General features: G+C 35.7%; 1 protein-coding gene and 1 long non-coding RNA gene across 3 annotated transcripts in view; one reads left to right on the forward strand and one right to left on the reverse strand.

Moving 5' to 3' along the window:
• HIPK3 (homeodomain interacting protein kinase 3) overlaps positions 1-15,588 on the reverse strand; it is a 116,522-nt gene that overhangs the window by 84,730 nt on the left and 16,204 nt on the right. The window lies entirely within an intron of this gene.
• Positions 1-15,588, forward strand: part of LOC103925736 — a 28,105-nt gene that overhangs the window by 3,891 nt on the left and 8,626 nt on the right. Inside the window, exons 3-4 of one of the 2 annotated variants that reach the window (XR_664042.1) lie at positions 3,880-4,093; positions 15,066-15,173. This is a non-coding gene — a long non-coding RNA (uncharacterized LOC103925736). Of the gene's footprint in view, positions 1-3,879; positions 4,094-12,974; positions 13,053-15,065; positions 15,174-15,588 lie in introns of those variants that run through there. The other variant, XR_664043.1, reaches the window with a different exon arrangement.

Here is a 15,588-nt window from a genome sequence, read left to right on the forward strand (position 1 = left end):
GAAACCTGTAAAGGGATCAGAGTTAAACTGAGAAAAAGCACTTTTTTAAAACATAAAAATTAAAATTTACACTTTCCACTGATCACCATCATCTTTGAAATAAACAGTTCAAAGTTCCCCAGATCCCTTCCCCATAGATTTGTTTGCTAGACATATCCAAAATCTAACCTTCTGTTGCTGGGCGTAAATGGAAAATGACTTTCCAATTTAAAGCAAACATACACTTTGCTCTTTTTGCAACAACTGGAAGGTCAGTTGAAAAGCACTGTATTTCCTCAATTAAAAAACTCACACAGGTTTCTCTATGCAGTTTACATTATTTAAGTCATTTGCAAAAATAAGCACGGATATTCAAACACAAATGTCAGCTTTTATTTCCACTTCATTTCTTTTTCATCAAAATACTACTTTCTTTACTAAAACAGCTTTAATACAGGACTAAAAAAAAGGCTGGGGGGCATTTTGTTTATTGCTTGCTGTTTAACTTGCAAGCTAAACAGCCTGGCTCCTCCGTAAGATTTAAAAGCTGCAAAGGACAGAACACACCTTCTATGGGCTAGTGGTGGTTTCTGGGGCTTTGTGCAAGGCGCATGCTCGTGCCGATGTTCATTTCCTGAAGACATCACCGTTCTTGTGGATCTCCTAAGGCACGCATGAGGAGCGATCCACTTCTGTGGCTCTTCCAAAGAAGAAAACCAGACTGAAAACGTTCTTCCGCTTCCCTGTCTTTCTGCTTGTTTCTTCCTCAGCCCATAAAACCCAATTCTGAGGAACCTCGCACACCCTCCTGACATTGCTATTTCAAATTCTACCAAGTGTTAATGGTAACTCATACGAAATTAATTTGTCTTGCGTACAAAGATAATGACAGGGTGACTAAAATGGTAAGTCTTAGGAAACGTAGAAGGAATCTTTAAATTTTTTTTTGTTATCATGTAGATAAAAGCTGGCTGACTTGAGATGAACTGCCTCTTCTCGCTTTGTAATGAATGCTTTCCTTAAGAAAAATAATGAACAGCCAATTTTGTGCAAGGACTTACAGCTTTCCAAAAAAATTGTAAGTGCTCACCAAAGAAAAAAAACCATCCTTGAAGAATTGTTAGGTTATGTTTCTTCATTGAAAAGTTAAAACAAACTGCAGGAAACCTCTGATGTTTCCTCCGATGCAACCCAATAGAAGCAGATTTGAAGAATTGGTGCTGAGGACCTGCTATCCACACTAAATGAATACTAACATCCACTGATTGTTGGACCACATCTTATGGTTTAGTTTCACCCAACAAGAATAAAGTTTGCTCATTCCAAGGTTGCTCTGCCATGCAAGCAAAGCAGGGTAAATTACGATTCACAAGAGGATCTCTTCAGAAATGCACACCTCATCCAAACTAAAACACTAATCCCCTTATTTTTCACATCACAGAAAGGTGGTATGACTACGCTATAGAAGAGTGACATTTATGTATCAAGCAGCAGAAAAAACACAGAAATGGGAAAATATCAAGGGTTTATCCTGAAATTACATAAATAATTGTTACTTCAATTTAGGATTTGCAGAAGTGTTGGTAGGGGTTTTTTTTTAATAATTGTTTGTTTTCAACCTCATTGTTCTTTTAAGTGCCACAGTTGTTGAAACAACCAACTGGGACAACTATATTTAAAAAAAAAATGGCACCCTGGCAATTGGCACAGATGATTTTGTTCAGGGATACTATGACATGCTTATTTCTCTGCTTGTGCTCATATTACATCAATAGGTGTAGATTTGACAGATGCTTCATCACTGTGTCTTAAACCATGCTAAGTTCTTGTTCATATTTACAGAGGACCATAAAGAGTTAGAGTAATGCAATATTCTACAGGGTAGTTTAAATGTCTTTACTGGATCATGTAAATGATAATATATCATGGTATTGTATTTTTCAGTCTATATTTTCATTTTCAGTCTGTTTTTCCTCTTTGTAAGAGCCACAGAAATAGATCATTCCTCATGCATACACCTTAGGAAATCCACAAGGAAAGGGTATATCTTCATGAAATGTGTCATGATAATATAAATTTTTAGTTTGACACTATAAATTTTCTTGCAAGAGTCTTTCTATTTTCATGTAGTTATTAGCCTTTGTGGTGTCTGAGTGTCTTTCACATAAGTACATTTAATATTCACATTTTTCTTCTCTCTCTCCAGCAGGAAAATAATTTGAAGTGATTGTTAGGATTAACAAATGTTAAATGTGTACAAAAATCTGGTAGGTTTCTATTTTTCAGGCACTTGGCAAGGACAAATATAATATTTTACAATATCAGAGCACTACACAACAAAACTGTGAGAATCTAAAATATAATCTGAGAAAGATAACATCCAAGGCAATCAACAAAAAATAAGAATTATAACACAGAATCACACTGACATGTAAAAAAAAAAAAGAAAATGCAGCTTTAAAATTGCTGGCATTAAAAGCTACACTTCATTTTGGAGCCAAGCAGTAAAAATAATCTGTTACCAAATTAATGATATCAAAACATTGGGAAAAAGTATCCTTACTTTAACATAAAAAGTTAAAAACACACTGAAACACACTTTTTCTATGGAGGAGAAAAATTACTTTTTAAAATAAAAAACTTATTTCAAACTGAAATTCCAATGATATAGTGCTAATTTGTAAAATCTTTAATAGAAAATATTGTACTTTTTACTGTTGTTTTGAAATGAGCATCATTTCTGCACCCGACATGAGAATATTCATAGGGTACCATCTACTAATATTACCAACTGTTTCAATTTTACAGTTTAGTAGTCACTTCTTTTTTTAGTGACTGATACATTGCAATATCAAGGGTTGCAGACAGATGAACACCACAAATGTTCCAGCTGACTTCACTTTCCAAAATGCATCATTCCTACAAATAAACGTCATTAAACAGAAGCGGGCAGTCAAATTACAGAATTAAAACATAATCCTGCATTACTCAAGTGAGTAGTTGCTTATTAGCAGGTCTACTGACTCCAGGAAAACTATTTGCTTGAATAAAGATTTCTGGGGTTGTGCTTTTGGGACATAGTCCAAAGCCTTTTAAAGTAAATAGTCTGGTTAACTGACTCCTAGTTTAGGCTGATGTTTTGTCGTGGCAAAGAGAAGTTGTTTTATCTTAATGGAGAATGTATCAGTCTTCCCCACAAACCACAGCAGACAGGAGTGAAGCCTAGTTTAACTCCGGCAGGCACTGAATCGCATCCAAGCCTATTTTAGAATTAAGTGGAAGACCTCGTTACGTGGGTCCCTCCAACCTCACCATGAAAGCACTTGAGGACAAAGCCAGGGCTTTGCTATCAGCAGCTAGAGTCCAACCACATTAAAAACAAAAAACAAACCAAACAAAAAACCCCTTCTGTTGCACTGGTGTAAGGTCTTGTTACTAATCCGTCTGTGGCACAAATCCTTCCTGAGAAGCAGTTTTACCCGAGTCATTTGCACATGGCTTGCAAATGTTCACTTACACCCTCCCTTAAAATAGTTTAATACATCAAGAACTTATCCATATGTTTTCCTACTTTTTAAAAGCAGAGATCTTAAAGTCTTCCTTATTTTCCCCCATGAGACATCATTAATGAAAGACCAGTTAAAAATATCTTCTAAAGATTTAAATTACCACATTAGAGACTCTCCTCCTAGAATGAGTAACAGAAAAGGCACGTTTTAATTACGTGAGTTATGAAACCAGATCAAACCATTATAAGGAAAAAAACATTTCCTTCTTCAGCAAAGAACATATTTTCCTATAAATGTATTTATTCTGAGATACAAATATTCTAATGAAATTTTTCCAAATGTTAAAAAACTAACTTGTGCTTATTTTTCTTATTTTTCTGTTCCAAACCAGTAACAGTGCAAATCTGTTCCAAAGGAAAACGTGATGTTCAGTAGTTTAATGAATTATTTTGACCGAGTGAAATACACCATGTCTACTCCTAGTAATGAGACACTTGGCAGAAAGTATCACATCACACGAACAATAGCAGCAGACCGTCATTATGGTCCACAAAATACTGTAACCTCTGAGCAATCTCTCTTCAAACAATGGAGGGGATGATAAGGTAACATTTCTACTTAGCTAACTGCATGTGCAGTCGGTGATAGCGGTGCTTTAGCCTGTAACGTTTTAAGTTCATAAGCATTTTAATCATAGGAAAACATTTATAAATATTTTCATTTGCCTTTTTTTTTTTAAACATACTGTTTTTAGTAAGACTTAAAGTTCATGTTGTTTTCTGACTTAAGATTACAGAGACTTTTGATTAAACAGCCAATGTTTTAGTGTAAAATACACTAAAATATCATCACAGCATCAGTTTTTGAAGATGACATGTCTACCCGTGTAACATTTTAATTAGATTTGGGGTGAAGGCAGATAGGAAATCAGTTTGGTTTTCTGGCTTTATCTTTTGATAGAATTACCACTCTCTGTTATTGGAACAGAGAGTACAACCCTACACATATATGATCTGATGTTTAAAAGAAGGTGGCAGAGCAGAAGTGGAAAGCAAAATGGCAAATCTGTATCTATAAATAAAAACATGGTCATAGACATCATGTCATGCTCAACACTAAAATGAGCGGCGATGAGATACAACAGGTGAGAAAATGAAGGGACAGAGACGACTGCGAAGCATCAAACATTATTGCTACACCAGAAAGACTGAGCCTTGCTAGACCACGAGGAGATTTTACAGAATGTGTACATGCAAAAGTTTTAACGTTATCTTCAGAGTTTTGCAACAACAATGAAATGATCTTGCTGTAGCTTCTCTTGGAGGGGATCACAAGTAATGGAAGAATTGCCATCAGGACACAGAGGAACAAGAAAAGGCCCACAGCATCAGTCTCGGATGCTATTTAAAACAGACTGAAGGTCTCAAGAAAACAGAAAATTGGAGAGCCTTTTACAAATATGTTATTTTTGTCAACACTGTACTTGTGACTTAGAAAACACAATTTCTACAGTTCTAGTATGTGCACTGAAGCTCAAGACCATTTTCAGATTTTTTTTTTTTAAATACAAACTGCATCTCTCTTAGAATAAGATAATGAACTGGCACGTGTTATATAAATAGTACATCTGCCAGGGATTAAAGTACTTCCATTCATACATCTTATGCCATGTTTTAAAAAGGAAAAGGTGTACAGCTATTCTAGACACATACAATTTAATAAGTGTAAATTAATTTATTCTTTTCCTACTTCAATGACAAAAAGCACCTTTGTAGACTTAATTATTTTTCTATATGCGTTTTATAAGATAATTCAAAAATAAAAAAATACAGATCTGAGAGTAGCCAGATCCTTTTATTAAAAATATGCTTTGTTACTCAATTGAATTTATTATTCAATTTCATAAATGTTAAACATTGTAATCTATAGTTCTTATTCTGGATAATACCTCAAAATGTGTTAAAAGTGCATCCTGTGAGGAAATATATCACCTATCACTTATGTTTCACAAAAATAACTAAAAGCAGCTTAAGGTTATAGCTAAAAGAGCAACTGTTAGGGCACAGACTGAAACACCCCAAAATTAACACACGAAAAAGAGCAGAAAAAAGCACTACTTAATCAACAGGTATGGACTTTTCAACCAACCTGTCTATAGAGTAAAAGCAATGCCATTTAATTCATTGAACGTGTTTTAAGGCATTTATTTTTGAGCCGTAAGTACTTAGTGTACACGCGTATAGGCAGTTTTAGATCTGTTTTTATTCACTTGTTCATTATTTATTCTTAAGCAGAGATTACAAAACAGGGAAAGGACATGCACAGGTCTTGGGAAGTGGCGTCCCAGACCGTGGAAGCAGAGTCATTACTTGGAGAGAAATCCTGCGGGTTTCCCCACACGACAGAGGTCCCAGGCAGAGGGAAGGTCTGTGTTCAGCACAGTCTCCACGGCAACAGTGGTGGGCATCGCACACAGGGTACCACATCCTTCACTACAGTCAACATGCAAAAAAGCAGCCCTGTTGTTAGTTTTGCTCTCCTCCCTACACCTCGTAGAGCTTCCTTTCCTACCTAGTTTTCCTCTTTGTAGTTGTTAATCACACAATATGATTATCATCACCACCAGCACTGTTAGCCATTAATCATAATATATTCAGGAACAGGCCAGGGGGATCAGCAGCATCAGGGCTGGGCATAAACTTTCTAACATCTGATTGTAGAAAGGAAGCTAAGGGTCAGTTACACACAAGACAAGCAATGCTGGCTAAATGAATTCCTGGTGCAAATCCATTATGGTCAGTAAAATTATTTCTAGGACGAGTATGGCTCTGGATGCTTATTGATTACTGAAGAAGATTTGCACATTGAATATTTTATTTATCAACTTTTTTACGTATACAGCTATTAACATCAATGCTGGAATAATAATAAAAGTTCCATTTTCATTCAAATATTTTCTGGTGCTTTGTGTGTTATAACTACTACATAAGACTCAATCAAAATCACGTAATGCTTAAATTAAATTACTAACTAACAGGAGTTAGTGGAAATACACAGAATATTGGTATTAATTTTAAGAGACATTGAGACAGTAATATTAGCAGAGTAGCCCAAATTATGGACCAGAATTTCATGGTCAGGAGTCACCTAAAATACGAAACAAAATGATGGCTTCTGAATTAAATCTTACAGAGCTTGCTATCTAAGTATCAGACAAGAGACAACAGATGGATTCAGGTAGAAAAAGGGGGTCTACAAGGAAAAAGGAGACAATGATGGCCAGCACTATAGGCAGAGCCATATCAATGCACCAGCTGCCCGCCTGCCTCAGGAGTCCTTATTTCCTGAAGGAAGAAATTTTGCCAGTGCCAGTGTTACTGATTATTGTAGGGCCGCTAACATTTGCCCTCTCCTGAAAGACAAAAATGCATATACCATGTAAAACCCAAGAAATATAACCACCAGTCTCACTGAAATCTTCAAAAAGTACACCACTGACATGGGTGGGATCAAGATTTTACTCTGATATTTTCCCATTTCTTCAAGTGCTAATTACATGCGTATCAACGTACCCTCAAAAGCCAGTACTTGGAGATGAAAATTACCGAGAAGAGTAAAAAAACCCAAAACAAACAGGAAAACCCCCCAAAAAACCCGACCAAAACCACCAATGACAAAAACCCAAACTGGATTGTTAGTGTGGTTCCATTCATAATTACATGCCATATAAATATGGAAATCAGCTTTTTATAGTCTGGCATGATGACAGCTATTTACTTGTGAATTTAAAAGCAGTATAAATATTTTTGTTTTAACACATGAAATGTAACTATCAGTCATCAAACATTCTTTACCATTTAAATGCACTTCTTTAGCAGATGCAAATTCATGTATTATACTAGAAACTAATAACTATTTCACAGCAGGGTATGAGTAGCTCTTCATTTTTTATTAAATAGTTGTATCTGTTACATGTGTGAAAGATTGCTTTAGCTGCTTATATAAGGCTTTTAAACCAGAATAGCATACCACTCAGAAGATGATACTGAAAAACGCTAGTTTAATTCAATAATTACTTCTTTAACTTTCTCATGTTTCAATTCCAAGCTCAAAATATTATCTTTAATTAAAAATACAATAGGAAATTGTTTAGTTATCTAGTTCTTTAATAGGGTACTTCTTAGTCTAAGGCACTTAAAACTAATTTAATCACTGTCTGTAGCCTTTGCACTAAGTGGTGCTTAAAAATGAGCTGGTTAACTCATGTCCCTTAACTGATTTGTTTTATATACCTAAGAAAAAAAAAAAATCAGCTCCTAGCTGTATTTCTGATCAGTGATGGGAATATCTTGATTGCAGCAATCTGGTCACTTATCCTTTTCCCCTTTCATTTCAGTAAGTATATCTTTCAATGGTAGCCTCAGAAACGCCTTCTGGTCTAGCAGACTCAATTTTGTCACTTCTGTCACATCAGTTGCGTTTACATTATTTACAATGATTTTATATTGCCTTTTGTACCTTATTAACCTCACTAAGTGACTGTGGAATCGAACTTACTCATTAAAACATCTTTAGCAAAGCTCCTTTCTAAATAATACTTTTTATTTAGTTTCTTTTCAGAGTATAATTTTTTAAAGCTTGACATTTATTAGACAAACAATAATGAAGTTGTGAGGCCTCCAAAGTGATGTATTTTTGAGACCTCTTTCTAACCTTTTAATTTAAATCTTAACATGAGAAAGTGAAATCTATTTTTCACTCTAATCCTAAGCCAATATTAGCTCAGAGAATTATTTTATCTGAGCTAGAGAGCATATATTTTATCATTAAAAGTAATCTGTGGCAGGGAATATATCTAATGCTGCCTAAAAATAATTAATTTCAGCCCACAGAAAACTCACAACATCTTATTTCCAGAAATCACGATGAGAAGTACACTTTTTTTTTTCCAGACACCTTAGAATAATTTTGTCTCTGTAGTCCTTCTCTGTATACTGGTCTTGCTTAGTTGATGCTAATGGGTACGTGGAAATGAGGTAGTTAACACATCCCCTAAAAGGTTTGCTTTAGACATCTGTAGAAAGATTCTTCTACCTAAGACACATCAAGACAACCCTCAGAAGTGATTGAGCTGAAGTACATTGGAAAAAAAACATGATTTAAATGCAACAGTTTGATTACATTGCAATATGTTGACGTTATTTATTACAAATACCTACAAAATCACTACACTTTCATGAATCCTTCCCATTTAGTTGAATCAGTCTTTCTTAGTAGAAAACCAGGCTTAATCAGTATTTCCCAAAAAAGAATGGTAAATATTGCAAAACTTGCTGAACCTAATCTAGGTGCTAATCAAAATAAAAACTCTCCTAATACTTTATTCTGTGAGATAACCTTTCAAATATAATCCCATCCTTGGCATTGGGAATGTGCAAATATTGCAAATTGTGTGGTTTGGTTTATGGTTTTGTTTCAAAAAACAAACAAACAAAAAAGCTGTTCCCTCTTCCATTGACAGTCACTCCCCTATTATTGAAGCTCTTGAAATGAGTTTGTCTCACGAGGCCAACTGGTACATCCCATCCCACAGCAGGGACTGCTGACTGACAATGCCTCAATACCAGTTTCTGACCAAGCAGTGGCTCAGGAAATCCGTGCCTTCTGCCAATCGAGTATTCATCATGTTGCTCAATTATCTGAAATGCTTCCCAGCAGGCTGGAAGTGACACCCACCGACAGTGGATGTGGGGAGCTGCACCCCACCATCATCTAAAAGACAGACAGAAAGGGAAGATACTCATGTCCTAGAGCTTAAGCTCGTCTTTCTCTTCCTAGCAGCAAGCTGGTGGGTAGTAGTTGTACCATTTTGCCAAAGACTTTTCAATGTTTTTCAAACTGTCCCCCTCAGCTGTGGAATGAGAGGCATATGGTGACAGATTTTGCAGTCACCTGCAGAATTTCCTCTCACTGATGTCATTTCAATGCAGAGCTAAACCACCCATGGATGTGTCCACAGTAGCTGTGGTGTTGCTTTATGTCCCTAACAGTCCAGCAACATGGCAGAACTGAAAACCAGGCAAGGAATCAAAGAGAAACAATGGAAAAACCATGCCATTTTTTCCCCCCCATCAGAAAGCTTTATAGTAAATTTACTTTCCAGCTAAGGGAAATCATAGTGCTTTGAAGTAGTCTATCAGTAAGTACAAAATCAGATGTAGTATCAGCAAAGTTTTGATCTTCTTTGAATGAGATGATATTAAACTTTACAGTTAGCTCAGCCAACACTGTAGAAATTTAACATTGTTAAATTTAATTACATTTAATCATTTTGTATCCTATATGAAGAACACACTTCTCCTGGGCTGCATGATTATTTTTCCATTTCCAGAGCTGTCCCTCCCACACACTCAAAGGTTAAGACCCTTCCCTTTTTTCTCACGTGCCATAATTCCAATTGACTCTGGGAACTGAGGATTCTACAGCGCAGTTTTGTGCCACTGCCATCACAGCCTCCAGCACAGAGGTGGGCCAGGGCACACGCTGTACTCCAAGCCCGCGTAGCTGCTGGAATGGTCCCTGAGGGGGTTGATCAGACAGAAGCAAACTGGAATAGTTCTCATCTTTCACAGACACTAACCCAGTTCCTGCTTTAGCTTTAGGAATGGGAAGGCTGTAAATGTACCATTTAATCATCTGCATTCCCCACTTTTCCCTTCCAACTAGCATTCTGGTTTGTCTTTTCCTGCAGGTTTTAGAAACAACTACAATATTCAATTGATTTTCTATTAAAGGACATTGTATTCTCAGAGTTAAATTTCTATTATAATTAAGTTTTATTTTGGTTTGGTCTGGGGACATGACAGCAGCTAACCCAATTCACTTTTATAGATCATATTAGATGAATCATAGATGAAGATGATAAGTTTCCTAGGTCATTCAAGGTGAAATAGAATTTCAGACGTAATACCTTCTTATAGAAGAAACAATACTTAGATGACTATTGAACAAATATTTGCAATAAATTCTTACTAACAAATTGCACTGCAGGAGGAGTAGTGAAAACAGAGACACTGTTCTTCCAGATTTTGTGCTACATGTATCATATCAAATATGAAGCCTTGCCCTGACATGTACAAAGCATTGTATAACAGTATGAAATCCCAGTGCTGATGAAACTGATTACCACCCACTGAAATGCCTAATTCCTCTCATGCCTTTTTGCATATTTTCCCCCACTTAGTCGGCCGAGCCATCTAGCTATAGTCCTGAAGTATCTGTTGGTTAGTTTCTGTGTGTCTTGGATGGGTAAGAATTTTTATTTCTGGTAAGAATTTTTATTTCTCCTCTGTTTTTTCCTTTCTTATTCCTGAAGAGTGGCATATTCTCTAGTTAAAAAAAAATTTGAGACAGCGTGTGAGATAAGGAACACTAATTAGTGAAATGACTTCAACATATGTACTTTAAATTTTTCAATTTTACGCTGTACATTATAAAAAAAAATCTAGAGTAGATCAACTGACTAAGTTATTTTGTACTGATGGTACTACAAAAACTCATTTTACAGAAATAAAATCACAGTTTCACAATGTAAGTAAAAAGAAAAAAAAAAAGGTTGGCCAGAAATATCAACATATGCTTTTTATGAAGAGCATACTGCAGGAACCATCTCATCTCCATGAATAAGCATTTACTCATCCTTGTTAGCAGATATATATGCCTAGTTGTCCTGTAACTTAACATCGAAGGCCAAATTAAAAAGATGTAATACATCATTTGCTGAACAAAACAGAAATTATCCATATAAAAAGTTTATTATTAAAAAGACTCTTAAGAGAATGCCAACATTGATTTGAATTGACTCCAGGTGTTACTCTGCTTATTATTTGGAAGGTTGTAAGTTAATTCAGTGGCACTTTGACACAGAAAAGGTATGATGCAAAACTGAAACCAGAGTAATAAACTTTGACAGAAAGAAGACATTAATAGGAGCAACCAATGACAAAATAAACTGTAGATCTAAGCAATGGCTAATCAAACCTAAGAGGATTTACCTAATTAATCCTGTGTTGCATAGCTATCGAGATTGCTTTTCCGTCCAATCCATATTGTAACTACTCACTACTTACTCTTAGCTTTCTAGAAACAAGTGACATATCACATAACAAGCTAAACAGTATTAACTATGTTTGAACTGGTTTACTGTACTACTGTGTAAGCAGTTGGCTAATGCACTGCAAAAATAGTTCCAGAGCTCCAAACTGTTTGGAATGTTTCTTTTTTAAATCACAAACCAAATGGTAACAGTAAACATTAATTATTTGGAGAGCAGCATTTGCCTTTCGAAGGGAACCTCTTTTTTAAAAGAAATTGTGGAAAAAGAACTTTATCTGCATACTTCATGTTTGGGTTTGAGTTCATCAAAGAAAACGTACAGGCTAACAAGAAGTATATTGTCAAAGAAACCCAAATGGTTACGTTTAAAGGCTGCTCTAACTGATAAATTTAAAATATCTGACAATGAAGCTTCAGAATGTGGCAGGTGTGTGTCATGTATAGTTTTACTGTCTAAGTAAAGCAAACATATGAAGAGATTAAAAAAAATAGATTAAGTGTTTTATAAGCTACTGCTAGCCTACACTAGCCAGCTGAAGGCTTTAAATAATTTAATCCCTTCAGCAACTGCCAGTCCCAACTGCAATACTGAAACAAGGTCTGAATTCAGTTTGAAACCCAACAGGTGCAGACTAATACCGCTTCCTTAATTCAGCTACTGATCTATGTTTACGCTTGTAGAGGACAGCATATTCTTAAATTCACCATGGCATTAATTAAATTAGTCTAAGTGCCTCTTGTTTTATCCCATCTTCTACTATCAAATTTACCTCAGACAGTACTCTGTTTCTTTCCCCTCCCCTCTAGAAATGTTCTTCGTGCCAGATGGAAGTGTTTGAGAACAAAGAGTTCTCAAACAGCTTTTAAAATAGATTTTTCTTTATATAGAACTTACATAAAAATACAAAATAAACCAGGGAAACTGAACAATATAAAACATTTAATACTGATTTTATTAGCTTGAATTTTAATATTTGGAAGTGGAAGGAGGTATATAAAGTTAATGGCAAGCAAAGTCTCTAATGGCATATCACCACTTGTACTCGGTCTTTTCTTTGGATAATCCAGGCAATTTAAGTTGCACCTGATACAAATAAGCTATTTCTCATTTTTATATGCTGATTATTTTTACCAACATTTGCTAGTAGCACAAACTAATGCATATTGCCAAAAGTAATAATTCACCAGGAAAAAAGTCAAAGTAAAAAAGCAGCACTACTATGAAGCTTCTACCAACAGTAAGAGAGATGGGGTTTTTCCCCCCTTCTCTTTCAAATCAGGGACAGTTTAACAAAGCACAGGGAAATGCTGCTTAGTATCCTATTTCCCACAAAAGTTTAAAGGCTAACCTATATTTTTCTCCAATCACAGGACGAGAGAAGAAGAAACTTCCCACCACCTTACTTCTTTCACTCTGCCAACAGAGCTGGAAGATGAGACAATTCAAGGCATGACTTCCTTTCCCTTTCTTGCAGCCTGGGGCGTGCTCATACTTGGGATGCATACAGAGAGTTTTCTCTCTCAAGCAATTAAGCATCATGTTTGGCATATACAAATGAGAGGATAGCATTACCTTTTAATGCAACCATAATTCAAAATTTTTGCATGCTAAAGTAGCAAGGCACTGGAGTAATGAAGCCAGCTCAGATAGCAGATCATAATTCAATGTCATTCAATCAGTCAATCCTATAATATGCCGTGCAAGTGACATGCAGGCTTATGACAATGAAAACAGATTAAATGTACACGAAACCAAAATATTTTCTTAAATCCCAGGCTGCTCAAGATACTAATACCTAGCTAAAAAAAATGCAAAGATTGTCATCCATTAAAAAAATGTCCTGTGACTACAACAAAAAGTGAACTCTGGAGCACCAGCAGAGATTTGAATTTCCAATAATTCTATCAGCACATGGAGGAATAATACTCTTAAGTATAGTAAAAGTATCTTTGAAATCAGATAGAACACAATTATTTCCACAGGTTTGTATACACAGAATGCAACTTTAAATTATTAACCAACAACTATTCTTTGATTATGTGAAGTAATACAGGCACCATCCGTTCTCTATTTTAAAACTGAATGTGTTGAATTGTACATTTTTGTTTCATAATTCATCTTAATGTTGCTGTAATACAGATTTATTAACATTTACAGTGTGTTCTCTGATCACACTTGTATTTCAAAGCACCAAGTGAATGAATTTTTGGAGCACAGAGTGAATTCAGAGCTAGTGATATGGCTCTTATACTTAGTTTATACAAACCTGAAATTTAAAATTCAGGTTCAAAACCATCTATTCCAGGATTATGACTTTTGAAAGAAGGAAAAGTCAGGAGGGGAGAAAATTTACAAAAGACATTGTAGGAAGGCTCAGTCAGTGATAATACCTGTATTCTATTAACAAAGCCTAGTTTTAATTCAGAAATCCCTATATATCAAATAACTTACAATATTCAGAGTATATAATTTTATTCCTGTAAGAATGTATTTACATGAACAATTTTTAGTCACATGAATAATCACTGCCTAAGAATTCCCAGTGTAATCATCTGGGATTAAGAGTTTGCAGAATCAGACCTTCGTTAAGTATTTAATAAACATGATGCTAATTGTTGCTAAAAAAAAAAATCAAAAAAAACATGGCATTGCAGTGGTAAAACACTATACTACTCCATGGAGTTTTGGGGGAAAAGTAGTGCTTTTATGAAGACACTCACTCCCAGAGATAGCTGGTATGAGAAGGTGTGTGAAAGCTACCATGATATAAAGCTAGAAACTAAAGCAGTTAGCCAGACAGCCAAAAGATCTCAAAATAATAATAAATAGTGGGTTATTTTAAATTCCAGTCTTTGTGTTTTTCAAGTTCACTTCTTTGTTCTCTTTTCTAAAGCAGTTGCTCAAAAAAAACGAACTAAACTTACAATGTATTTTTCAAGAACAGCAAGATTTAGAAAAAAACCAAACCAGCTGCTGTGAAACTTCGAAAAGACTCCTAAGACTTGCCACTTTTGATCAGAAGGCATTGCAGCCTTTCCCTTCTATGTCTTGTAGAGATTTAAATGGAGGATAGAGTCATTTGGTCCTCTTGCCCATCCCCTTTTAGCAACATTCGTCCCCAGGCATACACACATAGCAGGAGAAATTAGTACACTTTTTCTTGCCTACTTGTTGTGTGAAGGGTACACGATGCTCCTGGTAGCTTTTATACCACCTGATGCACAAAAGCTGGGCAGAGTCTGGCTTCTCATTGAAAGCAGCATTCCAAATCCATTTTTCTTTCTGTTAAGCTAATTCTGCTTTACTTTGTTGCTGATTTGTCTGCAGAAGATTACTGATACAAGACAGAAAACAATACTACTTGCTAGAGGCAAGCACGATCCCGAAAGACGCAGCCTAACTTTTCCTCAAAGTTCTGCCAAGGTACATTATTACTGACTTGCAATGTTCCTGCTATTCAGGTCCTGAGAAAACTCACAGAGAGGCTGCCAAGCTATCATGATACAGTGACATGGACATACGTCTAGAACAGCTCCTATGCATACTGCTTTGCTGTATTAAATAATAATGTAAGTATCCTTTTATCGTATCAGGATTATTTAATGAAAACCATTGTCTTATCTAATCTGGAATCGTTCAGTGGCAGTAAGGTACTTTGGCCCTCATCGTTCCTTGGATGAGCAACAATTGGTCTACGTTCAGTCTTTGCTTGGAAGGCATCACAGCCTGAGAAGAGTCAGAGCAATTTAAGGTTAAATTAATTAAATTAAGGTGGTGTGAACACCCTGCCCACTGTTGTACTGTATCTCTCTTGGACCCATCTGTCAGTATTTTAGACTGTAAGAGATTCCCAATTTCATGACAGATTTTTGCCACAAACCAAAGGGCGGCTCCAAATTGGCAAGTGTTTGCCTTTGTACAGCATCTTTTTTTCAAAGCCTGCAAATAATGTTTCAAACACACACTCGTATTTTAGTAGACAGA

The sequence above is a fragment of the Pygoscelis adeliae genome, unplaced genomic scaffold (assembly GCF_000699105.1).
Source record: "Pygoscelis adeliae isolate BGI_AS28 unplaced genomic scaffold, ASM69910v1 Scaffold171, whole genome shotgun sequence".
Lineage (NCBI taxonomy): Eukaryota > Metazoa > Chordata > Aves > Sphenisciformes > Spheniscidae > Pygoscelis > Pygoscelis adeliae.